Source organism: Perna viridis, chromosome 8 (genome assembly GCF_037379345.1).
Source record: "Perna viridis isolate PV_CMFRI_1.1 ecotype Kerala chromosome 8, ASM3737934v1, whole genome shotgun sequence".
In the NCBI taxonomy this organism is placed as follows: Eukaryota; Metazoa; Mollusca; class Bivalvia; order Mytilida; family Mytilidae; genus Perna; species Perna viridis.
In genome coordinates this window covers 5,268,453-5,294,979 of record NC_142452.1, presented here as the reverse complement: position 1 = coordinate 5,294,979, position 26,527 = coordinate 5,268,453, and the positions used below count along the sequence as shown (strand labels likewise).

The window sequence follows — 26,527 nt, the reverse complement described above, 5'->3', positions numbered from 1 at the left end:
TATCAAGTGGGACAACACCTATAGTCAATGCACACGTCAACATGACATTGCATGTATAGAATAACATTTCTGAAAGTCTCCTGCATAGTACAATTCAATTATGTCAGCAGTCTTTACAAAAGTTGAAATCCAAATCAAACGATATTCAAGTTTTTCGTTTGTAAGTCAACATAAACAGAAGGAAGCAATTTTTGTTAACAATTTTGATTTCATATAAATATATATTAATGAATAAATGTAACAATAAAATTTATGTCGTATTATAGCAGATTCATTTAGCTTTCAATGCATGTTCATTTTGAGTAAACTAAGTACATGTACATACAGATAAATACAAAAGGAAAAACAAGAATATACAGATCTCAAGGTATCACAAGTGTTTATGACAATCAACAGATTTTAATGTTTTGATGATGTTCATCTCAATCACTTTGGTATAATATGATATTTTAACACAGTAAGGAGTGCCAAGTTGTATATGAAAGCCAGTAAAACTAATATGTATACCATTTATCAATATTTCCAACATCCAGATCTAATGACATAAATCTTACTAACTTAAAAAATATGATGGATTGAACTACAAGAGTCAAATGTTGATAATCACTCAAAATATTCTTACATAAGTAACCTGACAAAATAGAATATATTAAATATAACAAGTTAGAAGACCATAACAAAATACGTATGAACTATAAGTCTTTATGGTACAGAATATAATCATTTTCTTCCGAGTTGCTCATTTACTTTTGTTACTTTGTATGTATGATTTTAGTTACTTTATATTCTTTGTTGTGTATGTCTGTTTTCCATGTCTGGTCTTTGTCCCTGGATTACGTTCTTTTGATTGCCGCTATAACCTTGGTTCCCTTGATTACTCTTTATAAGTTAAGTTGTATAACTTAAAGAGTAAAAAAAAATACAAGTTACAAGCAAGTTAGAGCAATAAAGGATTCTTCAATAATATTTGTTTTTATTGATATACGGTGTATAAAAATCAATTGCACTTGGAGATAAGTACCTACATTGAATCATAATACTAAGAAAACAATATAATAAATTATGAATTAACACATCATATGACATGACATAGCATTATAAAGATGTTCACTGCTCATGTCCAGTCATTTTTATGTCAGATTATTGTACTCCTCTACCCATTTCATTGCATTGATATTTTTTACTTAGTGATCACCACTTTTATTTTCATAATTTGATTAAACACATCTTAACATAATATTTCGACATTTTTTTATGAAATTCTTGTTATTTCTTCTGCGTATAAAGCCTTTTAAGACAAAACCTATGGAAAATCATGTGAAATTTTCCAAGGCTTATGTTTCAAAAAGAAGCACACTGACCCATCATTTTTTTTTCTACATTCTAGCATAAAAAGATCTTAACAGATTTTACAACCCTCTAAAATCCTTATAATCTTTAAACACAGCAGTGAATATCCTTAAGGAAAACAAAACAAATAGATTTTTTTCTCAGATTAGCTCTAATGTTCTATGTAAGCTGTAGGTTCATGACCTTGTAAAAGGGATTACTGATAGTAATTTCTTATTAACGCATTAGGTTAACCATATGGCAATATTCCAAGTATTAAACAGGATCCAGCTTTTCAGAAGTACAAATACTCTTTCTGCAATTTAATTGTTGTAGACAAGCGATAAACTTATATTTTAAAAGTTTTCAAATTATCAAGTAAATGGAGCATTTTGGCACTTTTCAAGCTTTAAGACAAAGGAGGCACAACAGGAGAAGTTTTGTGCAGATGGGCTTCATTTAAACAGCCAGCTGTTATTACTCAGTACTGTTTCGATTTGTTACCTTGGTAAACTATGCAAGACATAATAATAGTTTATTATTGCAAGACTTATTTGCCTAGCCAATTTCAATTTTAAGTGCAATCACTTTACTTTTGTTTTTATAACAAGTTTAAAATTAAAAGTCTTTTTGTTTTTTTTAAGTAAAAGTATATGATACTCCAATTATTAGTTAAGTAGGACAAATTGGTATAATGTAAAACAGATTTCTACCAAGAGAGCTCTATAAATCACTCACTAAGCTAGCTAGATTTGTGTTGAAATTGGAACTGGTCTATTAAGAATCAGTTACAGATTACACAGCCAACCTAAGATTTTTATTTCCATTTTGAGATAAGGTACATGAAGAGTTATCGTTCTTTATTTGCTTTGATAAAGTGATGTTAGTTTGAGATTAATGTATTAAAAACACAGATTGCAAACTTTGCAATAAAATAAAACAAAATACTCCTACCCGTCTCTTTGAAATATATTTGTAGTTATTGATATATTAACTCAATCTAAAAAAAAGCCATTAAGCAAACAAAGACCATCCAGCTCTTGAATGGTATAAACTTGTCATTTACACCATTTACAATCTTCCCATTCCCAATTGTCCTTAAACCCATCCCGCCCCCATAGAAACCCCCCACCCTCATGAAATCCCAATTGCATATTTCTTATCAGTTATTTTATTTTTCAACATTTAAATTATCATTTGTAATTTCATATTAATGAATACTTTCCCGTTCAATTTCTCTTCCTTTCCATTCAAATTCTCCAACCCCCCTATATAAATACCCATCCCCAATCCGCATTCTCCATTCATCCATATGCCATTAAATGGGAAATTTTCTGTATTCTTTCAATATTTGAAATCACAAATCGATAGATTTCCAATGTACGCATACAATTACTGAAATTCTGTACACTTTGTACATTTACAAAATGGCTGACGGTAAGCTACATACCTATTGTGAAACCCTGTAGCTCGATTATTATTATTTAAAAAAAAATGTTCTAATTATAATAGCTTCTATCAAATTTGTCAATAAAAAACGCTGGTATTCTACATTCTTTATACTTTTTTTCGCTAAATCTACATAGCCATTTATAATTAAGGTATACATTTTTTTTAAGTATTCCTTCTTTTCCGTTCAATATGCACAATATCCACTCCCCATACATATTCTCAATTCATTCATATACAATAAAATGGGAAGAATTGTCTGTACTCTATCAACATTTGAAATAACAAATCGATGTAGCTGAATGTACAATTAAGACCAAAAACAAAATAGATTTTATGATACCACAACGAGGTTGAATTACATAAATGCATCTCGCAGCTATGACGATGATTTTGGACATATTAATGTCTATAATATGCTTCTACCGAATTATTTCTCTTCCCAGCTTTCTATGTAGGAGATAACTTATAAAATTACAATATGTCCAAAATGTTCAATAAGTTCGATTAAACATTAAATGTAAGATTCCAGAATTTTTAATTATTGAAAAAATTGATAAAAGCTATCATAAATGGAAAACGCTTATATTCGGCCTGCAAGATTTCAGAACTGGTATGTAGCTTACTCTCAGCCATTTTGTACATGTACAAAGTGTACAGGATTTCGGCATCAACGAATATATTGATTTTGGACTAGAGAATACAGCACTTCATCAATGGAGTATACAAGAAAACACCTCTCTGAAGACAGTTAAATTGAATTATCATCCACCTGCAAGATATTTGAAGAATTGTGGTCCAAATCTAAGTTTATTAAAATGCTGTTTCGACGGGAGGAAAATATTGTATATGCCAATAATTTGAGCCTTCCTTCATTCCAATATATGTTCGATTGTATTAAGAATAATGTGTGTCGCAAATTAGACGATTTTTTGCTATAGTAGGCATTTCATGCTATTTCATGTCGGAAGAGTCAGCGCTTGACTATATTTTAGCTATGATTCCACCGTCAGAAAAGAAGTTATACTTAAAAGCAATGCATACCTTAATTAAAAAATGGCTATGTAGGTTTAGTGAAAAAAGGTATACACTTTAACCTTTGTTCAATAAACAAACTAACCCTTATTATTTAAAGCAAACTTCAATATCATTGAACAGTAATGTCTCTAATAAAACAATATGAAGTAAGTTAACAAACAAAGCCTTCTTGATGGCTTATAAAAAAACTATTTTGAACCCACAATTAGGTATTAATTAATAAATGCATCCCGCTATTAAGATTAGGATGTTGAATATTTCAATGTCAATATTATAATCATATCGAAGCATTTCCCTTCCCAGCTATCTAGGTAAGAGGTAACTTACATTATGTTCAAAATGTTCAACGATTTCTTTACAACATTATGAAAAAAAATCTTTTTACTTTGTTGATTAGAAAAAATGTCTTCTGAATACTTTAATCTGCAGAGTTCATTATTGTTTTTTTCCAAAACTGAAGTATTCTTTGTGATCAGAATTAAATTGGTAACAAACAAAACCAAATGTATATCTCAAATAATCAATATGATCATAGAACAGAAAACTTTCGTTTATACCTAGGCAAAATCCGTGTGTTGTTCAAAACTGGTGCAATGTGTGCCATCTTTCTGCTGTCTTGTGGAATAATGTAAATGGAGAATTTCTATCATTATCTGTCTATACGATACAACTATCTTTGTCGTTTAATCCATTATATTAAAGATCGGGAAGGACATTTTCCAGTCATTGAGAGGACGGCACACAAACAAATCCTATGATCATCGTGCATCCTAACATAAAATAAAATATGAAACAAACAGTGTCACACTTATTCACAATTGATCTTTGACGATATACACATATATATATATATGAAATCCATATCTCTCAAACCTGTGCATTGGGGACAAAATCAGAATATTTAAAATTGCGTGTATGTATTTTAATGGTTTTAAATTGTACCAGAAAAAAAATGGATTGATATTCATTTTGACGAATCTGAGTTTTGTGAATACATAATTGTCAGGACATGTAATGTAGAAGTGTCGTGAAAAAGATATCACGCTTCGTAGAGACATTTATAATATCCCTGTTTACATTAACTGACATTTGTATGTAATGTGAAATTCGAATTATGATCTGACGATGCTAAAGTACATTATTGATTGTTTGATAAGAAGAAATGCTATATAGAAAAAAGCAGCCCTATTAGGGTATACAAGAACTTATGTTTTAGTGAATATTAGAAAGCAACGCCATTATGCAAATATTCTCTAGATTTCGCTCAGGACTTTAGGGAAACCTTTCCTAGAAATGTGCTAGAAACATAATTTTACAGTATATTTTAAATCAGGCCTTTATATAAAACAATAAGTATTCTTCTTTTGTTTTAGGATATAAATATAAGTTTCTATTAGCCATTTGTCCTATCTATTCAACATTGTACTTCAATTTACCTGTTTTTTAGCATAAAATGAAGTAGATAGCTATCCCAGTTGCTTCAGTTTCTTCATTTTCAATTCTTTTTTTTTCAACAAATGTTCCAAATAGACAGTGTCATTTTCCTCGACTCTGCAAACAAAAAGAATTCTGTTTATGGAAGACAAATATATAATATAAATTTCATAATTTGTATTCAACAACACAAGACAGGGATTTTTGTTGAAAAAATTTATATTTTTCAAAATCAAATTCTAACCTAAAATGGGTCATTTAGGCATCGGCCCCCAAGATGAACTTTTTGAAAATTTTGATCTGATTTCGTTTTTCTAAATTCTCTTTCAAAAATTTACTTATATGAAATTTGATTTAAAAAAAAAACAGACAGTGATTTTCGTGCTGAGTAAGTGTTTCTATTTACAAATGATTTTCAATATAAGACCAAAATATAAATTTAGGCTGAATAAAGCACCTCAGTGACCGTTTCGAAAAATGATAACATTCAATAGTGATTGAATTGATTAATTAATTCAGCAACGATGTTAGAATTGTAATACACAGATAGTGCTTTAATTGTACAAGTAATCAATCATTTTTTTTTTTGTGCGATGTACATTGTTAAAAGGTCTTTATGTTTGGTTCAATGTACAGGAGATTTTTTTTACTTATACTTGGCATTCATGACGTTAAATTTAAATTGTAATTCGATTAATTACAATTGCAAAATATATGTAATTCATTTAATTAAATGTCCGAACTCATGTAATGGCAATAATAATTTGACTGAAATATTATTCATATATTAAGTTTTAATCAATTATTATCAACCCTTATTGACAGTTTTTTTTTCGATCGAAAATAAGGTGATTTGTAACTCATACATCCTTCGATTTTACATACTCGTACGAAACAATTTATTCTTTCTATTGTGAATCTATTTTTGACGACCATACAGTTATGACATATTTCAGTCTGAAATGCGTAAATGTTCATCTTAAAAAGTCACTTTGAAATATGGCATTTTTCGCTAGATATAGAGGGCATTTTATCGATATAACTAATGTAGTAAGACAGCAAAAACAAATTTTATCTCATTGGATTTGCGATGCAATTAATGACAAGACGACGTCATTCAATAATTGTGAACAAACATTTGTTTAAAAACATTTTACCTCTATTCACAAGGCGTGATATAATGCAGACCGCAATCTTTCATGTCTATGAGATTTTATCCATGTGGTGACATGTCACTTCATTATAGAATTAAATAGTTACGCCTACAACTCTGAAATAGTTTTGTTCTTCATAGTCGTTTTATGGCATATTTATTTACATGGGTCGGATAGATAAAAGGCGCTTAACAATCTAAACCCCGTCTTGTTTGTACGCTTGTTCAAAAAAATCTAAGGACATTTTACAAAATATGAACCACATCCTTGTGTATCCTATCCATGAATAGATTTATTTTTATCAATTAACGTGGATATTCGAGTCACACGATTGAAAGCAAATATTTAGAATTATGTATTTTCTACTTTATGTATCAAGTATTTGAAAACCCAAACTTCGACTAACTCAATTATGTAGGAGATTTTGTTTTAACTGACGCACATTATTTTCATTCAAGTTTGTATCATCAATTAAATGGTTAAATTGAGATACACTAAATATTTCAAATGTCTTCTTTTCTGTACATTAATTATATATTAATGACGCCTCCTTTTTTATTGAAATGCCTAATACCTACAATTACTCCCCAACTTGTTAGGAGGGAGACATGCATTTTGGAGAAAAAAAATACAAACTAAATATTTTTACCGGTCATTATTTTTGCCATACAATCAACCATGTAAACGCGATATTGGCAACGTCTAAGGACCGGATGTGCAGATTTTTTTCTCCTAAACGAAGATTTTAGAGAATTAATGTGATAAAACTCAAGTTTTGGGATATTCCGACGAATAGGAGACATGGGAGCATGGACCAGGTGCACCGATAGGGTAAGCGGCCCCTGCTTTTCTAGAAACACCCGCCGAGTTGCTCATAAAAAGTCAAGTCCGGGGTAGACAAACGAGGAAAGGCAAACCATGACCCGTTGAATAAATCAGTTTTCATGGTGCTGATGGATACATCATAACAATCCACGAGTTCATGATGACGACCATAAAACTTCTGTAGTGATGACTTCAATCTTGTAGCAATATAACCCTGTTCCAGAAGCCTATTTGTCAGACTTTTAGCGCGATACAAAAAGTCTGCGTAGTTTCGGCAAGCTCTGGCATAGCGTATGAGTTGTGATATGAACACTCCATACGCAGGAGCCGAAGGGATGTTGCCACAGATGAAAGGAAAGTTGACAATTCTGAATGAAAAGTAATCACATTTGTGGTAAAGTTTGGTCAATAATTTTCCTTTACCATCGATTTCGAAGTGTAGCTCAGGAAATTAGAGCTTTTCATAGAATTTTGATGGCAAGTCGAATGTTATTCTTGTAAATTAATTGATAATATACGTTTAATTTGCTCCTGGCATAATTACAAGCAATCACCATCTATACCCCCTACGTCACGTAAAGTCTACAACAATTCGTCAACGGAATAGAATTTTTTCGTAAGCCCATTAATTGCTTCTGCAACACTTGCTGCGGCTATCACTGATGGTTTGTGCATAATAAATCCCATTTCAGTAAATTGCATACGTAAATGAATTTTTGAGCATGTCTTGTCTCGCAAATTAACTGCAATTGTCATTAAATTCAAAAAATGATCAGAAAATCAGTAGGTGTAACGGATAACAATCCCCAGTTCAGTGTTCTCAAAACTGATGATTCCATTGCATACATGTCTTTCAGGGTGAAATAATTTCCTGCACATGAAATAAGTTTTTGTGGTTTTATTGGATCTGTTTTCCCTAGTTTTGATGCAACAAGTAATCCAACAGCCCCCAAAAGTTGCAGTTGTGTCCGATCAATATCTATCAATGACATGTACCTATCAATATAATTCACTGCTAGAAGTGCTACATTATCCGTTGATTCTTCTTCTTCACATAATTCAATCATCCATTCGATTGTCAAAGGATTTAAAGTTGGTGCATACAGGGTTATCTAATTCAGATTCATAACATTCTAAATCCATTTTCTACATTATAGTTTATAAAAATAACATCAATAAAGTCTCGTCAGCTCACGAGGTGTGCCAGTTGCAAAACCAAAATAATCCAGCCCATATTTATAGTCTATTTCCAACATTTAGAATTATTATTGTGAACAATCAACAAATCAAGAGTGCATAAATGCACTCGTAAATATCGGATATTTCCTTGCTTTTATTATGATTATATCAAAACTTTCCTATCATTCTAGGTAAAGGTGAATCAAAATTAATTGTCCATCATAAGGTACTGTATAAAATGATTTAACAAATAAAATTTAATTGGTCAAAAAGCCACTTAAAAGCGCTTTAACAGAAATCGTTCGACGTTCTCAAGGCAGCTAGCAATATAATCAGGACGCTCTTAATTATGCAAATATGATTAGCCTTACAGCTATTATCATTAAAGTAAATCATAATGTGATCTTAAAGTCAATAAGAAGCAACACTGTTGGTCCATTTTTATCTTTTTGGTAACATATGGATGTTTATATCAAATCTCTTTTTATAAGTTTAAAACAAAGTGAGATGAGTATCAATTAATGTTTGAATTGATAGATTGAAAGGCCACAATTTTATCCATTTAAGATCTCTTGCAAAGTTCTATACCTCAACATTTTTATTACACATCACACCATTCCCTATCCCAGTTTTCTACATTGAAAAAGATTAAGTACATAAGCATAATGTACATTTCAAATTAATACAATAACACAATATTTGAGTAGTCAACACACCTCAGAGAGAGCAAAACGCCCTAGAGAAAAAAAAAAGAATTAAATATTGTTCACTGTAAAATATTATGTCATGAATACTATCTATGGATGTACCAGTATACAAAATGTCCCCTCCCCAGCTAGGTAAAGGAAACTGTACACATTAGATGTGATGTTTTCGGTGGGAAAGTGCTATTTCACATAGTATGACAATGTTATCAATAGTGTTCGAAATAGATGTGATGAGCATGTATGATTTAGGTACAAATGTATCAAATATAATGAGCATATATATTTATGTTGGAAAGTGCTGTTTGAAGAAGTTTGGCCATATATAATAGGAGTGCTGCTGGCGTCTTTTGTGATGGGCATGTACAATTTTGTGATGAAAAGGCTGTTTCAAGTAGTATCGCTATGTTCAGAGTACAGTCTATTTCAGATGTGAAGAGGGTATATGTTTGATTTGGAAAGTGATACTGCAAATAGTACGGCCATATGAAGAGTACAATTCACATCAGATGGTTTCTTTTCAGAAGAAATTACTAGTCTCAGTAGTAAGCCAAATTATGCCAACATTCCGTATTATATGTGATGACTTCGTACTTGCCATTTCAAGTAGTATGGTCATGTTAAGTGTACAGTACAATCAGATGTAATGAGCATGTTTGATTTTGGTAGGAAAGTGCTTTTTCAAGTGGTATGGCTATATTAATAGTAGGGTTTGAATAACATATGATGGATATGTATGATTTTGGTTAGGAATTGCACTTTGAAGTAGTATGGCAATAGTCATAGTACAGTCCGCGTCAAATAAGATGAACATGTATATTTTAAGTAGGAAAATGCTATGATAGGTATTATGGCTATGCTAAAAATACGGTACAAATTTGATGTGGTGAGTGTAAATGTTTTGGGTAGGAAAGCGCTAGTTCAAATAGTACCGATATATTTTGAGCACATACGAAAAAGATGGAATCAACAAGTACACTTTTTGTATGAAAACCCGTTCTTACGTTGCCACTCAAGGTTTAGAGTACATTAGGTATGGTTCGCTATATCAAGAGGACGATACAAATCAGATATAAGAACATGTATAAATATGTATGAATTTAGTAGGAAAGTACTATTTTAGCTACCTGCCCATGTCAGCAGTAGAAGTCGGAGAAAATGTAATGACTATGAATATTTTGGGGTAGGAAAGGGCTATTTCAAGTTCTTTGGCTATATTGAGAGAGAAGTCGGCAACTGATGCGAGAATCACATATGTGTTTGGTAGTTAAGTGCTATCTCAAGTGATTTGGCCATATGATGTGTACTGTCCACATCATATGTGATTTTTTCGGTGGGAAAGTGCTATTTCACATAGTATGACAATGTTATCAATAGGGTTCGAAATAGATATGATGAGCATGTATGATTTAGGTACAAATGTATCAAATATAATGAGCATATATATTTATGTTGGAAAGTGCTGTTTGAAGAAGTTTGGCTATATATATTAGGAGTGCTGCTGGCGTCTTTTGTGATGGGCATGTACAATTTTGTGATGAAAATGCTGTTTCAAGTAGTATGGCTATGTTCAGAGTACAGTCTATTTCAGATGTGAAGAGGGTATATGTTTGATTTGGAAAGTGATACTGCAAGTAGTATGTCCATATGAAGAGTTCAATTCACATCAGATAGTTTCTTTTTAGTAGAAATTACTAGTCTCAGTAGTAAGCCAATTTATGCCATCACTCCGTATTATATGTGATGACTTCGTACTTGCCATTTCAAGTAGTATGGTCATGTTAAGTGTACAGTACAATCAGATGTAATGGGCATGTTTGATTTTGGTAGGAAAGTGCTTTTTCAAGTGGTATGGCTACATTAATAGTAGGGTTTGAATAACATATGATGGATATGTATGATTTTGGTTAGGAATTGCACTTTGAAGTAGTATGGCAATAGTTATAGTATAGTCCGCGTCAAATAAGATGAACATGTATATTTTGAGTAGGAAAATGCTATGATAGGTATTATGGCTATGCTAAAAATACGGTACAAATTTGATGTGGTGAGTGTAAATGTTTTGGGTAGGAAAGCGCTAGTTCAAATAGTACCGATATATTTTGAGCACATACGAAAAAGATGGAATCAACAAGTACACTTTTTGTATGAAAACCCGTTCTTACGTTGCCATTCAAGGTTTAGAGTACATTAGGTATGGTTCGCTATATCAAGAGGACGATACAAATCAGATATAAGAACATGTATGAATATGTATGAATTTAGTAGGAAAGTACTATTTTAGCTACATGTCCATGTCAGCAGTAGAAGTCGGAGAAAATGTAATGACTATGAATATTTTGGGGTAGCAAAGTGCCATTCCTAGTTCTTTGGCTATATTGAGAGAGAAGTCGGCAACTGATGCGAGAATCACATATGTGTTTGGTAGTTAAGTGCTATCTCAAGTGATTTGGCCATATGGTGTGTACTGTCCACATCAGATGTGATGTTTTCGGTGGGAAAGTGCTATTTCACATAGTATGACAATGTTATCAATAAGAGTTTATTTCAAGTGATATGGTCATGTTGAATCAGATCGGATCGACTAAACAGCTTTAAACAGGGTTATAACTTTCTTTTTTGAATTGTTAGGTCGTGTTAAGTGGATGTTCGAATTAGATTTTACGAGCATGAATAATTTGGGTAGGGAAGTACTACTCCAAGTAGTATAGCTATGTATAGAGTATATAATAAACATGTTGAATTGGATTAAATTAATATTTGAAGGAGAATGACTATGCTAAGAATGCGATTAGAATATGATGTGATGATATGGAAAGAAATGAGTTTTCAGTAGTATGGATGTGTTGAGCGATCGGTCATCATCAGATGTGATGTGATATTATGATTTTGGTAAGAAAGAGCTCTGTCAAGTAGTATGGCCATATTTAAAGTACAGCCCACATAAGATGAAATCAGGATGGATGTTTGAGTAGGAACGTGTTATTGTTATGTTAATAATACGGTATGAGCCTTATGTTTTGGGTTGAAAAGTGCTAGTTTACGGTAAAGCTATGATAAGAGAAGAGTTCAAATCAGTTTGATAAACATGAATGATTCTGAGTTAGAAAGCGCTGTTTCAAAGAGTGTTATCATGTCAGGAATATAGTTCACTTTACGTCAGATTTAATAATTATGCATGTTTTGAGTTTAAAAGTGCTATTGAAATATTTAGATTAAAGTTTTAATCTGATGCAATTATCATGTGTACAAAAACTTTATCTCATCAAGGAACGTGCTATTTAAAGTTGTTTGGCCATGTTAAGAGTAGGTTTTGAATCAGATGTAATAAGCAAGGATGCTTTTTGTAGGAAAGTGCTGCTTCAAGTAGTATGATCATGCTAAAAGTACGGTTAAAATCAGGTGATTGTTTGTGTAAACATGTTATATAATAAGGACGTGTAAAGAGTACAATACGCGACAGATGTGATAAGCATGTACATTAGGGGGTAGAAAGTTGCTTTGTCAATTAGTGTCGCTACATCAAGAGTATAGTCTGCATCAAACTTGATGAGCATATATGTTTTGGGTCGGATAGTTTTTGTTTAAGTGAAATTAACATGTTTAAAGTAATATTCGAATAAAATTTCATGAGCAGGAATAATTATGCGTATGAAACTGTTATTTTAAACGTAAGGCCATGTTAACAGTACCATATGCAATAATCATGCACATTAAGGGTATGGAATTGCTTTCCAAATAGAGTGACCATTTTAAGAGTAGCGTTTGAATCGGATCTAATGTAGGAAGGTCATATTTAAAGTATCAAATATGGTGAGCATGTATGATTTAGGTAGAAAAGCGACGTTCGTAAGTAGATTGGCCAAATTCAGAGTACATTCAATCAGATGTGATGAGCATTCATTTATTTGGTAGGAAAACGTATTTGCACATAATGTTGCCATATACCGTCATTATCAATTACCATTTATAATTTTGGGTAGGAAGTGCTATTTCACGCGAAATGGCTATGTTTATAGTAGGTTTCCAATAAGATGCGATGAACGAATATTACTTGGGCAGGAAAGTACTATGAACATTTCAGAAGTACTATCTGTAGCAGTTATGATGAAAATGTATGTTTTGGATAGGCAATTTTTTTTCAAGTAGCATTGAATGTTGCGGATACAAACCGCCTCTGATCAAAAAAGCATGTTTGTTTTCAGTGGTATTATGTTGTTTTTTTTTCATGTGGTATATGTATTTCATTGTAAAGAAAAAGGTTTTCAACATATGTCATACGAATGCACGTTATTAACGTCATGTTAATTGTACGGTTTACAACAGCTGTGATGTTTTGGGTAAAAAGCGCACTTTCATGGTAAGAGCACGGTACAAATCGAGTGTGAAGAGCATGTATGATAGGTAAACGGTACTTCATGAAGTATAGCTATCTTAAGATTGATTGATTGGTTGATAGATTTAATGTTGGAGTCTAACTACTGAGCAGCGACATTTTAGGTATATCCAGGCGATGAACATGAAATGAAGAATGGGACGGGACACAAGGATGATAGAGTCGGCAAAATTTGATAGCCTCTGGAAATAGGGAGAGGAGGGTAGGGTTGGGCAATTCATCCTCCTGTGGCGGAGCGCAATAGTTCCTACTCCGATAGAATACCATAGAAGGGTTCTTTAACATGCGAGGAACAAGGCATTTTTTCAAACACGTTGCACCACTATGGTTTGTGGCCAGGTTTTCCGTATTATTGCCTGACGACTCCAGCATGTGGCATGCCTAGGGTACACCATTCCATCATTCGGGCACCACTTTAGACTTCATACAATTATGCCTCTTGAACAAAAGTATGTTGCTAACAAAATACTCCAATGTCAGATTATTTAAAAGTAAACATTTAATAGTATAAAGATGCTAACAATGTTCCGCGTTAGTGATCATAACTTGGAACTGGAACATGGTAGATATAAAAAATATACACCGTTAAAAGAGAAGTTGACAAATATGCAAAGTTTTAAATGAGTTTTCAATTGCAAAATAAATGAGGGGTTAAGGGCAAATTAAAAAAAAAAGTTTCGTCAGATAAATTCCCAGATTTTCGCCAACTTGACTCTTTTGATAAACCTATTCTTATTCTAAATTAAGATATGGGTGAATTACCCATTGTTGTAGATTTAATGAAGCAGTCTTTAGAAGTGTGAAAATGAGGTCCACATTGGTTAAGTGCATACGTATTTAATCATTTTTTATTTCATTTCTATGTTTCAATAGCTTAATATGATATAGTGTTTCTTTTTATATTGTATTTGTTTCTTTACTTATCCCATAAGGGGTCAATAAAAATATTATAAATATTAACTTAATCAATAAAATGATGACTAAAACATACATTTTATTCAGTTATATGAAACGCTCTTTTGTAGAAATTCTTTTGAATTCTGAACAAGTTTAATTTAATATTGGTCTGAATTGAAACTTGTAACATTAATATCACAGTGCAAGGCAAAATAAACTTCACTCCCCATAGTGCTTATTACCAGATACCCTCTTTTGTAACGTACTAGGTGTTTTACTAGTTTACAATTTGACCTTGATATGAATGATGAGTGATTTCATATCATTGCAAGCCTCGTTATTTTTATTTTTGGAAGGAAATGGCTGTCAATCAACATTTAAGCTTTGCATTTCAGTTCAACAATGAACGTATGTGTTTGATTTACTACAACCCTAAATAATAGTTGACTGGTGTGTCGTAATTCATAGTTGTAGGTAGAATTTTACTATCTCGTTACTACCAATACATTTGAGTTCAAAATTTGTCATTCATTCAATTGCTTGCTTTACTTGAGACTGTTAATCAAAACTTCTTATCTATTGCTTAGACATGAAAATCAGTTCAATATTTGGTCTAGTACACAAGTTACAGAAAAAATCATTTCGTAAAAAGGTTAACTGTTATTGACTCTTGAAACGCACACGAGGGCCGATTGCAGTGTAAGTTTTATAATTCAACAAGGACATCATAATTTGCAAGTATACTTGCAATCTTGGTCGGCCGAAGATTTAAACAAAACAGGCATAACGACATGTATATGCAAATGGTGTTTCAAAATGTGAAAACAAATACTATGTGTGTTAACAACAAGCGGGTTACGCAGGGTCTTGTACAAAACTTTGTATTGTACACTCAAGAAAACTACAATTTAATATTCATTGCAGGATGTTGCTACGATCAAATTTAAAATAAAAGGCAGGATTGAAATTATCAGACAATAAAAAGTCATAACAGTCATAAAATAAAGAAAGGCAGGACTGATTATTGTTAATATATATTTTTGCCTATATTTAAAAATTTATTCATTTAAGAGATCAACTTAACATGTAAGGTTGACTGTACGATTCATGAAAAATGGTATAATTTCCGTGTGCGAAATGTAATTTAGTAATCTGGTGAGAAGTATACGAAATATCGCATATTGTTCAAAAATATTGTTTGATGTCAATGATTTGAACCGTTTCGTCTAACAACCACTTTCACATTGAAACAAAACATTTATTTTTATAGTTAAAGTAAAATCAAAATCAAGGCAGATATGATATATTGAAAATGTAAATATAAACAAGCTTAATATCACCTCTGTTTTGTCCCTCATGTTGGGTTAATAAAAAGTAACACGGATGGTTCGATTGATCGTAGCACAGTTCGTATGCTTGTACTACCTTATACAAAGATACATGTATTAAGGCTAAAAACCACTAATTCCACTTCCCATAGGCTTCTATGCTAATTTCACAATATTCAATGGCTTCTCTGGACTTTACCTTAACTTTAACCTGCAGATGACTATATATCAGCATGATTCCACATATGTCAGCTCACAATCCTCAGAATGGCATGTGGGGTTAGCAGACTTGCAGTGCAGTACTGGTCACCGGAAGTGAAGGGTCTATAAATAGCATGGGAAATCCCAGTGTTTTCACAAGATAGGGGTATATTTAAAAATCATTATGGAGATTAGGCTTCACATCACAAGAAGCAAAATGCACCTATAAAATGTACAGAAATGTTTTTCCTTTCAGAAACTGTTTAAATTTTTACAATAAGATGAGAACTTTTTTCACAGCACTATGGGGAACAGGGGTAATTTCTGCGTAGGACTATTTTTGCGTACGTTCCAAATGCTCATTGGTTGAATTGGTGGTCTGTAACCTAAAGAGTCACTTTTTGTCTTAGAAAAAATAAATAACTATACAGGTATCTTCCTACGCACATACTGAATGCATTAGCAAAGTTCCAGTGAAATGTGACAAGCACTTTTTTAAATATTTGATTTTTAAATATAGGGTAACCAAGTTGTGCGAGCAAAAAAGTGAAAATATTCTACCATACTGAAATGCATTAAATATTTGCAAAGAACTTTTTCTGACTTTTCAAATAAAAAATATCAATCACAACTTGTTTTTTAACAATATTAATGAAGAAATAGTTTTAAAAGTAATCATTTTCTGAGAAATTGGTCTATTTTTAAAAATTTATTTCTGACATGCCTCCCCCTTTTTCTTGATCACATGTCAAAAATCCTAAATCTTTAAATTTTCACAAAAGGTGATATATTTGGCTTTAAATTTGTAAATACAGTGTTTTCACATTAAAACATGACCAGTAAAGGGCACCTAAAGCAAAAAAAGTGCTCAATAATGGATTTTCCATGTTGCCATAGGGGAATGCTTATATGGCCTTAACCGCAGTAATGAAAGTGAGTTTTTCCTCATTTCTAACCTAATTTTTGCTCAAATCTACACAAAACTTGATTTCAAGTGCTTATTACTACCATATTTAGGTAAATATAGCCCTCAAAGTTTAATATTTGATATTTTTACTAAATTTTCTACACTTTTTACAAGATAGGACATAAAAATCAGCCAAAAAGACCAATTTTCCATAATTTGGACCTATAACTTAAAAAAATGCATATTTTGAAGGATTTTTGTAGTGTATTCCTCTCATGGCAAAGTTAACAAGATCTTCAAGTAGTTTAAAGCTATTTGAAGAAACTTTTCATTTTGCCATGGCTTCAGCTTAAGGCTAAAAACCACTAATTCCACTTCCCATAGGCTTCTATGCTAATTTCACAATATTCAATGGCTTCTCTGGACTTTACCTTAACTTTAACCTGCAGATGACTATATATCAGCATGATTCCACATATGTCAGCTCACAATCCTCAGAATGGCATGTGGGGTTAGCAGACTTGCAGTGCAGTACTGGTCACCGGAAGTGAAGGGTCTATAAATAGCATGGGAAATCCCAGTGTTTTCACAAGATAGGGGTATATTTAAAAATCATTATGGAGATTAGGCTTCACATCACAAGAAGCAAAATGCACCTATAAAATGTACAGAAATGTTTTTCCTTTCAGAAACTGTTTAAATTTTTACAATAAGATGAGAACTTTTTTCACAGCACTATGGGGAACAGGGGTAATTTCTGCGTAGGACTATTTTTGCGTACGTTCCAAATGCTCATTGGTTGAATTGGTGGTCTGTAACCTAAAGATCCTTCAAAACATCATTAATAATTCTCTTAATGTTAGTGGTGCGTTTTGTTATATTAAATTGCATGATTTTATACTAAAACAAGCCGTCTGATATCTCACAAGCTGTCTTTGTCAATGGCACTTGTACATAGCTTTTTAGCAGATCGAATGCACTGACAAAATGTGCAATACCAATACTATCAGTGTGGTCGTCTTTTATAGGGAACGGATATGAGTTAAACTTTGAAAGAAAGTTAACCTCACAAAACACCCTAAAAATGCAAACGGTCTTTTAGGTTTAGGGAGCTTCATTCACTGGTACTTGGCCCAATAATATATTTTTAAAGCATATATTAAATCTCTATTCTCACGACTTCCAGCTATAAAGAACAGCCAGTATAATGTTGCTGTTTTATAAAAACAACATCAACATTAAGGCAAGCAGCTATCTTAACAAAATCTGGCACACATGCATGTTTAAAAATTTCAAAGGTGGGTCTCATTCAAAATTGTAACACTTATAGTGCAGATGAGCTTTGCTATGTGCAAAAAAATAATTTCAAGTATCTAATCAAAATATGGTCTGTTGGGGAGCGTTCAGTCATCTGTCATCAGTAATTACATTAAGGTTGTATTTACAGAGACCAGTTATTCATTCCTTAAATTATAGTGTAGACATGTTGTGATTAGAATGACAAGTGAAATGTCATCAAATACTTCAGCAAGTTTGTTTTTATGTGATGTTTTTTACAGGCAGGGTGTTAAATGTTAAATTCTAACCCATTGATTTCTGATTATATCAATGGAATACCACATAGTTAGTTTTTTAGTAAATGTCAAAAAGTTCAGTCAACAAGCGAAAAATTACGATTTCAATCATTTAAATAAAACGTTACAAATTCCATGATTAAAAATTTCATTGAAAATGTTAATATCCATCGAGTCCAATGTACTATTCAACACTTAATTCAAGGTACAAATGTATGTATATAAGTCTAGTATTTAAAGAATTAAAGCACTTTTATAAAATAGCTCCCCACCCCCCCAAAAAAAAAAAAAAAAAAAAAAAAAAAAAACACTGATGAGTCGATTAAATTAATTTGAGTGTAAGAAATCCAGCATTTAAGTACAAAGTCAAAAATGTTCTAAAAATACTACGAAAGTTCTGGACCAATTTACATCATTGTAATGCATCATTAAAGAGTCGCGAAAAACAGTACTTGTTTGGTTATAAAGTCTAGAAAAAATCATTTATTAAAGTAATATATTTACAATATTACTATTTTTGTATTTAGCAATAATAATCAAACAAGTATAATAGTAGCTAAAACATATTCACCTTGAATGTAATAAACATATATAGCATTCTAACACCCCCTAAATACAAATCAAAATGCTATAAAGCTTATAATATTGTAAAACATTCTTTTTCAATATTAATTTCTACCTAAAATATGGAATTGGTTGGTTTAGAAGATCTGGCCTCTCCTTGCACAGGACAGCTCCAACATAAACGTCGCTTGCGTCTACAAAAAGTATGAAAACATTTTCTTAATCTGGAGATATTAAGACCGGAAAACTAGTCAACAGTGATTTTATATTTTCAACAGTTATCTGGCATTTGCCATTCGACCGAAAGATGGGATTCTCACTAAAACTAAGAAGTTGTGTTAAATGTTCAACGGCAGTAGCAAAATTAGGAAACAAATTTCTATAGAAATCAAACATGACCATATACCTCATTATTTGCGTTGGAGTAACGAACTGAACAATTGCTTCAACTTTAGCAATAAGGGTTAGACATGTTCTTGACATCTGCACCATGAAAACTGATTTATTCAACGGGTCATAGTTTTCCTTTCCTCGTTTGTCCCGGACTTGGCTTTTTATGAGCAAGTAGGCAGGTGTTTCTAGAAAAGCAGAGGACGCTTACCCTACCGGTGCACCTGGTCCATGCTCCCAGTTTTTAGTGGAGTCCGAGTTGCTCATTTGCTTTTGTTACTTTACTTTGTATGTATGATTTTAGTTACTTTATGTTCTTTGTTGTGTATGTCTGTTTTCCATGTCGGGTCTTTGTCCCTGCATTACATTATTTTGATTACCGCTATAACCTTGGTTCCCTTGATTAATCCTTGACCTATAGTATGCATTAAGTGGTCAACTGTTGATTTTCAAACTTCGAGATTAACAGTGAGATTAGCAGTTGATAACTTATCAGAAGTTCCCTCTAAATATTTGATGGGATCAGACCACCTATAACCACACACAATTAATCATCAATATACATGGTAAACAAACTTACACACTGTGCATCAAACAGTCACATGTGACGTGCTATTAGTATCTAATATTTCCAACAGTCCAATGACCATAAAAGGGACGACAAAAGATTTTCTCAAACTAGTCAAAAAGGAAAGATAATAGTTGACCGACGAAGAACATAACATAGTTTTATCAGATGCTCTTGTTTCCGTTAAAAAGGTGATTTATTGTCATTAAACAGTCCTAGTTTATACATCGCATCTTCCCATAAGAACCTGAGATAAAGAATACTACCGACACTGTTGATTCGGCCTTATATCTTGACTTACACGTACAAATCGATGGTAAAGGAAACTATTGACAAAGAATACGACAAACGCGATGACTTTTCTTTCCGTATTGTCAACTTTCTTTTCAATTTCAAACTTTCTTTGCAACATTTCTTCAGTATTTGCGTATAAAGTTCACAAATCACAAATCATAAGTCAGAGCTTGCCGTTCCTACACAGACTTTTTGTATCACTCTATAATTCTTACAGTTAGACTTTTGGAACATGGTTACTGATGCTTCCAGATTGAAGTCATCACAACAAAGTACATGGTCGTCATCAGGTACTCGTGGATAGTTACTGTGTTATCTGCACCATAATAACCTATTTGTTGAACGTCTATTTTTTCTTTTTTTTTCGTCGACCTCGGACTTGACTTTTTATGAGCAACCAAGTTGGTGTTTCTAGAAAAGCAGAGGATGCCCACCCTACCAGTACACCTGGTCAATGCTCACAGTTTTAATTGTAATCGATAACATTCTTTTGATTTCCGCTGGAATCCTGGTTCAGTTGATTACTCTTTCTATGCATTTAAACAGTAGAAACCGTATTTCAATTGATTACAGAAGAGCTCACTGAATGTGTATTAATCTGTTACTTACAATGTTTTATACTAGCAGTTACTCAACCTTATGAAACCATAATTCAACTCAAAAAAGTATAATTTGAGGATTTCTTCCGCCAAAATCCTGAAAAAAAATTCGATATCTATATAATGCCATTCTATTCCAGAATTAATTGAAAGCGAAATTCATAATCATTCCGGTATAAGGTTTAGCACTGTGTTAACAAGATGAGTTTATGTTTAATATCTAGCTAAGAATGACATAGAGTAAAAAGAAACAATGATTAACCCAAAATGACTGAAAGGCAAGATAAATATGCAGTGACAAAGTACTTTTTGTTGATAACAACACCTTGATTCTGCACATTTAGAGCAAGTACATGTTTTTATATCAGTTTCTCCCAAAAAGGTATAGTGTGAATGCAACATTTTTTTTTCTCAAAAGCACTAAACAATAATTTATTTACTACCTGTCATATGCTATCTTGAAATACAAATAAGGAATGTCGGATAACTTTTATAAAATAATGTATACAGAGGAAGATGTTTACAAAATGCTGGAATTTTTAATCGACAACATATTTGTCCAGTGTGGTGGACGTGTTTTTCAACAAACAGTCGGCATTCCAATGGGAACAAATTATGCTCCTTTTCTTGCTGACCTATTCCGTCACTCTTATGAGGCTGTCTGTATAGCTGATCTGATCAGAAAGAAAGAATATCGTTAGGCTAGATCCTTCAATCTCAGTTTCCACTATATAGATGACGTATTATCTTTAAACAATCCTAATTTCGGGGATTTGATACATCGCATCTACCCAAAAGTACTTGAGATAAAGGATACTACAAACACTGTGAAGTCAGCCTCATATCTTGACCTACACATAGAAATCGATGATAAAGGAAAACTATTGACCAAACTTTACGACAAACGTGATGACATTTCGTTCAGAATTGTCAACTTTCCTTTCATCTGTGGCAACATCCCTTCGGCTCCTGTGTATGGAGTGTTCAAATCTCAATTCATACGTTATGCCAGAGCTTGCCGAAACTACGCAGACTTTTTGTTTCGCGCTAGAACTCTAACAAATAGGCTTCTGGTACAGGGTTATGTTGCTACAAGATTGAAGTTATCACTACAGAAGTTTTATGGTCGTCATCATGAACTCGTGAATCGTTATGGTGTATCCATCAGCACCAGGAGAACTAATTTATTTGACGGGTCATAGGCTTCTTTTCCTCGTCCGTCTACCCCGGACTTGACTTTTTATGAGCAACTCGGCGGGTGTTTCTAGAAAAGCTACTCTACCGGTGCACCTGGTCCATGCTCCCAGTTTTTAGTGGAGTCCGAGTTCCTCATTTACTTTTGTAACTTTGTATGTATGATTTTAGTTTCTTTATGTTCTTTGTTGTGTATGTCTGTTTTCCATGTCTGGTCTTTGTCCCTGGATTAAATTCTTTTGATTACCGCTATTACCTTGGTTCCCTTGTATATTCTTTCATAACGAATCGTTGGCTTTAGTAGAAAACAAAGAAAATAAAAAGTCAAAGAATTGTCCCTAACTCTTAGTAATAACACTTTCAAATAAACTCATATTTGCCCATGAAGAAAACATCTTTTTCGTTTTCTTATAAACTTACCATTATATAATGATATTATTACATCCAGTGCAAAACATTTTATACATATATGTTGGCGATTCAGAACATCTCAAACTGTCATGAATATGCCTATTTTCTGTTCAATAACACATCAGAATAAAGGGCTTTGTAGTTGATTTCTGCTGTAGTGCAAAGGACGGATACTTACGTTTTAACACAAGGGTTGTTGAAGTTTTCATGCTCATCTTTGTTTCGCCCAAAAGAGTCTATTTTGAGGAACGATTTCGCCCAAGTCCTTAAAAAATGCTGGATATTCATATCATGCCTTGGCTTTGCCATACTTGTTTTGAGAGAAATTATCGTTTACAACGATAGAGCTGCCCGTTGTAAAATTATTTTGTTACCTTAATAATACGGTAACAAACGATGATAAGATTAAAATTTAAAGTAAATACATGTATGCAATTAACCTTCGAAACTATGTTTCGCCCAAAAGTGCACAGTTTGAGTATTTGTTTCGCCCAAGTCCGGAAAAAATGCTGGATATTCATATCATGCCTTGGCTTTGCCATACTTGTTTTGAGAGAAATTATCGTTTACAACGATAGAGCTGCCCGTTGTAAAATGATTTTGTTACCTTAATAATACGGTAACGAAAGATGATATGATTAAAATTTAAAGTAAATACATGTATGCAATTAACCTTCGAAACTATGTTTCGCCCAAAAGTGCACAGTTTGAGTATTTGTTTCGCCCAAGTCCGGAGAAAAAATACAGGATATTCATATCATGCCTTCGCTATCCGATACCTGTTTTGAGAGAAATTTTGTATACACTGATAGAGCTGCCCGCTGTAAAATGTTTTTTTTTTACCTTAAAAATATGGTAACGAACGATGATTCTCCCTACGATATGATTAAAATTTAAAGTAAATACATGTATGCAATTAACCTTACGAAACTATGTTTCGCCCAAAAGAACACAGTTTGAGTATTTGTTTCGCCCAAGTCCTGAGAAAAAATACAGGATAATTTCATGATGCTATTGTATTGTAGAATTTTTTGAAATGAAAAATACACTAATTATGATATAAAACTGAGCATTGCATTAAAACATGAGTTTTCGTTTAATATCTAGCTAAGAATAACCTTTAGTAGAAAGAGACAATGATTAACCCTTCAATGGTTGAAAAGTAAGATAAATATGCATTGACAAAATACTTTTTGTGAACAAGAACATCGAGATTCTGCACATATAGAGTAAGTCCATGTTTTTTCTTTATATCAGTTTCTCTAAAGAAAAGGTATAGTGAGAATATAATATTCTATTTTCAAAAGCACTAAACAATGACTTATTTACTACCCGTCAGATGCTATCTTGAACTACAAATTAGGAATGTCGGATAACTTTTATAAAAAAGCGTTTTCATTACGAATCCAGGGCTTTAATAAAAAGAAAATAAATAGTGCAAGAATTGTCCCTAACTCTTAGAAACTACTCTATCAAAGTAACTCATATTTGCCAATGTAAAAACAGTTTTTTCGTTTTCGTATAAACTTACCATTATATAATGATGTTATTACATACAGTGCAAAAATTTTATACATATATGTTGGCGATTCAGAACATCTCAAACTGTCATGAACACATAAGAATTCCTTAATTAAGTGTTTTGCAGTTAATTTCTGCTGTAGTGTAAAAGACGGATACTTACGTTTTAATACAAGGGTTGTTGAAAGTTTCATGCTCATCTTTGTTTCGCCCAAAAGACTCTATTTTGAGGAAAGATTTCGCCCAAGTCCTTAATAAAATACAGGATATTTATATCATGCCTTCGATTTCCGATACTTATTTTGACAAAAATTATTGTATTTACTGATAGAGCTTCCCGCTGTAAATTGATTTTTTTCTTTGATCTTAATCAAGTAGACATTATCATATTGTAACGAACGATGATTCTCCCTAAGATATAATTAAAATTTAAAGTATGCAATCAAGTTAAAATACTTTCATCGGCAATATTGAAATTCTATACATAGTGTATGCATTCTTGCTACTTTCATTTCAAAATTTACAAATTGTTTCGAAGCCAATAATCAATAATTACTTACTCATAACAGATGAAAGTTTGAATTCCTCATTACACACACATAACGGGATAATGTAAATAAATAGAAAGTCTAATTATCTCTACGGCTTGTGATAATTCATTCCTACAAAAAAAATTAGCAATAGAATTATCTTAAATTTTAACACATTCATCAACCTTATATCTGTCAACATCCGTCAACAAATCAATTCATAACTTCTAGTACAAGATTTACAAGAAAGTTAGCGCCGATTGTTTTATTATGAAAACTACAAAAACTGATGCAAAGATATGGGATCATTTAAGAGCATCCATTCTGATCAAACAAAACATATTTTTATTAATGTCACGTCTGAAAATTATTAACTTGAACGTAACATTATTAAAATACAAAAAACAACAATTTAGTGATCATTTATTGATCAAACATATTATCGCTAACGATATCGACTATACTAAAAATTACAATATTTCATGAGATCGCCATGTTTCTTTGCATTTAAGTATTAAAAGTCATTTAAAATAACAATTGCATTGCAGTTTATTTGTCCTGAATGTGTAAATGTATGAAACTTATGCTTACATTTAAAAGCTGTTCAGATATATTGTAAAAATATGTTTCACCCAAACGAGCGTATTGTGAGGAAAGGATTCGCCTGAATCCTGAAGAAGATACAATATAAGTTTAAAATTTCATTAATACGCAATGTGTTTGTGCAACTAAGCATTATATACCTTCTTAAAATTTATTGCTTTTGGGTTTAACGAATATATAATGTTAGGATACTTACAGTTTCATATTCTAACAGATACGATACAATACATTGCGTAACTATGTTTCACCCAAAAGAGCATAGTTTGAGTATTTATTTCGCCCAAGTCCTGAGAAAAAATAGAGGATATTTTCATAATGCCGTTGTATTCAAGAATTTACTGAAAAGAAAAATATACTAATTCTGATATAAAGTTTAGCATTGCATTAACAACATACGTTTATGTTTAATATCAAGCTAAGATTACATACATTAAAAAGAAACAATGATTAACCCTAAAATGATTGAAAGTTAAGATAAATATGCAGTGACAAAATACGTTTCTTTTGAAAACGACATCTTAATTCTGCACATTTAGAGCAAGTACATGTTTTTATATCAGTTCGTCCCAAAAAGGAATAGTGCGAATGCAACATTTTCGTTTTCAAAAGCACTAAATAATAATTTATTTAATACCGGTCAGATGCTATCTTGAAATACAAATAGGGAATGTCGCATAACTTTTATGAAATAATGTATTCATTACGAATCCAGGGCTTTAGTAGAAAACAAAAAAAAAATGAATAGTCAAAGATTGTCCCTAACTCTTAGCAATAACACTTTCAAATAAACTCATATTTGCCAATGTAAAAAACAGCTTTTTCGTTTTCGTATAAACTTACCATTATATAATGATGCTTTTACATACATTGCAAAGATTATTATATATATATTGGCGATTCAGAACATCTCAAACTTTCATGAAAACACCATGTTTCGGTTCAATAACGAATTCCTTAATAAAGTGCTTTGCAGTTGATTTCTGCTGTAATGTAAAAGACTAATACTTACGCTTTAATACACGCGATTTTGAAATTTTCATGCTCATCTTTGTTTCATCCAAAGGAGTCTATTTTGAGTCAAGATTTCGCCCGAGTCCTGACAAAAATACAGAATATTCATATAATGCCTTCGCTTTCCGATACTTACTTCGAGAGAAATTATTGTATACACTGATAGAGCTGTCCGGTGTTAAATGAAGTTTTTCTTCGATCTGATCATGTGGTTAAGAACAATGATTCTCCCTAAGATATAAGTAAAATTTAAAGTAAATCAATAAAATTAAAATACTTTCTTCGCCAATATTGAACTTCTATACATAGTGTTTACGTTCTTGGTACTTTCATTTTAAAATGAAGCAAATAATCAATAATTACTTTATCATAACAGATGAAAGATTGACTTTCTCATTACACATTAATTTCGGATAATGTAAATAAA

At 32.1% G+C, this 26,527-nt stretch overlaps 1 protein-coding gene and 1 long non-coding RNA gene across 8 annotated transcripts in view; one reads left to right on the top strand and one right to left on the bottom strand.

The window, feature by feature from the left end:
- The window catches only part of LOC148609058 (uncharacterized), a 28,672-nt gene extending 3,909 nt beyond the window's left edge, over positions 1–24,763 (bottom strand). Inside the window, exons 1-7 of one of the 7 annotated variants that reach the window (XR_015924770.1) lie at positions 24,517–24,763; positions 24,120–24,206; positions 22,876–23,415; positions 20,841–20,927; positions 19,095–19,173; positions 5,253–5,367; positions 4,374–4,586 (exon numbers count right to left, since the gene is read on the bottom strand). This is a non-coding gene — a long non-coding RNA (uncharacterized LOC148609058). Of the gene's footprint in view, positions 1–4,373; positions 4,587–5,252; positions 5,368–19,094; positions 19,174–20,840; positions 20,928–22,613; positions 22,813–22,875 lie in introns of those variants that run through there. The other 6 variants (XR_015924769.1, XR_015924768.1, XR_015924767.1 and 3 more) reach the window with 6 other exon arrangements.
- The window catches only part of LOC148609057 (uncharacterized), a 99,506-nt gene that overhangs the window by 61,441 nt on the left and 11,538 nt on the right, over positions 1–26,527 (top strand). The window lies entirely within an intron of this gene.